This window comes from Urocitellus parryii, chromosome 3 (assembly GCF_045843805.1).
Source record: "Urocitellus parryii isolate mUroPar1 chromosome 3, mUroPar1.hap1, whole genome shotgun sequence".
Taxonomy (NCBI): domain Eukaryota; kingdom Metazoa; phylum Chordata; class Mammalia; order Rodentia; family Sciuridae; genus Urocitellus; species Urocitellus parryii.
The window spans coordinates 24,138,772-24,141,155 of record NC_135533.1 but is presented as its reverse complement, the minus strand read 5'-3'; the positions used below and the strand labels follow the sequence as shown (position 1 = coordinate 24,141,155).

At 41.4% G+C, this 2,384-nt stretch overlaps 1 pseudogene; it reads left to right on the top strand.

The window, feature by feature from the left end:
• Window positions 1–569: 569 nt before the first annotated feature.
• Window positions 570–1,471, top strand: LOC144253964 (nucleophosmin-like; annotated as a pseudogene).
• The last annotated feature ends 913 nt before the right edge of the window (window positions 1,472–2,384 follow it).

The window sequence follows — 2,384 nt, the reverse complement described above, 5'->3', positions numbered from 1 at the left end:
CTCTGTTTCTGTAACAGGGGTAACTGGGCTACTTATGATTGGCTACACATCCCTCCAGCTGACTGCACTCTCCCACTTCTGTAACTTGGCTTGCTTGCATTGGCTACACCCTCGAAACGTCCTTTTTGTGGTTTTCAGGCTTATAAAGAGTGCCCTTGCAATTGTTCTGAGATGATCAGGGGAACAGTTATATGTTCTGGCCAGTGGCCACTGGTGTGCTTCAATAAAGTCTTGATTTGATTATACATGAGTGGTCTGGAAGTTAATTTATGAAACTCCAGGATGAAGCCTTAACTATAACAACATAAATACTCCAACTCCACTTTGACCTCTACTACCATTCCCTGCCATGGACAATTGACACGCAATTAAACTGATGAGAAAAACAAGGCAAACAGGTCTGATCCCACTGTTCAGTATGACCTAGCACCTAGGCCTCTCTAAATCCAAATCCCCTCAATTTAAAACCTATTGTAGTCCCTGGCGTGATTCCATCCTGTGCGTCTCTTTAGAGCAGCCACCCATTTTCCGTCCGCCTTCTCTCCCACCTAAGTGCGTGCTACCACCCCATGAAAGATTCGATGGATATGGACATGAGCCCCCTGAGGCCCCAGAACTACCTTTTTGGTTGTGAGCTAAAAGCTGACAAAGATTATCACTTTAAGGTGGATAATGATGAAAATGAGCACCAGTTATCATTAAGAACAGTCAGTTTAGGGGCTGGTGCAAAGGATGAATTGCACACTGTTGAAGCAGAGGCAATGAATTATGAAGGCAGTCCAATTAAAGTAACACTGGCAACATTGAAAATGTCAGTACAGCCAACGGTTTCCCTTGGGGGCTTTGAAATCACACCACCTGTGGTCTTAAGGTTGAAGTGCAGTTCAGGGCCTGTGCATATTAGTGGCCAGCACTTAGTAGCGGTGGAGGAAGATGCAGAGTCAGAAGATGAAGAGGAGGAGGATGTGAAACTCTTAAGTGTATCTGGAAAGCGATCTGCCCCGGAGGTGGTAGCAAGGTTCCCCAGAAAAAAGTAAAACTTGCTGCTGATGAAGATGTCGATGATGATGATGATGATGATGATGATGAAGATGATGATGATTTTGATGATGAGGAAACTGAAGAAAAAGCTCCAGTGAAGAAATCTATACAAGATATTCCAGCCAAAAATGCACAAAAATCGAACCAGAATGGAAAAGACTCAAAACCAACAACACCAAGATCAAAAGGTCAAGAATCCTTAAAAAAACAGGAAAGAACTCCTAAAACACCAAAAGGACCTAGTTCTGTCGAAGACATTAAAGCAAAAATGCAAGTAAGTATAGAAAAAGGTGGTTCTCTTCCCAAAGTGGAAGCCAAGTTCGTCAATTATGTGAAGAATTGCTTCCGGATGACTGACCAGGAGGCTATTCAAGATCTCTGGCAGTGGAGAAAGTCTCTTTAAGAAAATAGTTTAAACAGTTTGTTAAAAATTTCCATCTTATTTCATTTCTGTAACAGTTGGTATCTGGCTGTCTTTTTTTTTTTTTTTTTTTTTTTTTTTTTTTAGAGAGAGAGAGAAGGAGAGAGAGAATTTTTAATATTTATTTTTTAGTTCTCGGCGGACACAACATCTTTGTTGGTATGTGGTGCTGAGGATGGAACCCTGGCCGGGAGCTCGCTACCACTTGAGCCACATCCCCAGCCCCTGGCTGTCTTTTTTATAATGCAAAGTGAGAACTTTCCCTACCATGTTTGATAAATGTTGTCAAGGTTCTATTGCCAAAAAAAAAATAAATAAATAAAAATAAAATAAAATAAAACCTATTGTAATTCAGGGAACAGGAAAGTTTAAAAGTCCATGTCCATGCTAATGAAGGCATTTACATTCCTTGAAGCTCATCCCAGTGTAATTTATCTTTTTATTTTTTGAGACAGGTTCTTGTTCTGTTGCCCAGGGTGGCTTCAAAGTTCTGGGCCCAAGCAATGTTCCTGTCTGAGTCTCCTGTGTAGCTTGGACTAAGGGTATACATCAGGACACTCTGCTGATGATAGTTTGCTAAAGCCACCTGAACAAACTGACATTAGGCATGTGACCCCACACACATAAGCCTTCAGTTTTGATGGATCTTGAAGTACAATCTATGAAGTCTCTTACACTGGACACAACTCACCAGAGCAGGATTCTGTCACTGCATGGACATGTCTGACCTAGAGCTGATGTCTTGGATCCCATGGTTGTCAACTCAGAGGCCCAAGACTAGAGATTTCATTTTGGTGTCCTATCTTAGTTAATAAGAAAGTAACTGTAGACCATTTAAAGGATACTTATTGATGCTGATTCTCTACCCTCCTCTGGAAGGTCACATTAAGTTTTGAAGAAATACCAGCAAGTGGCCACCCAT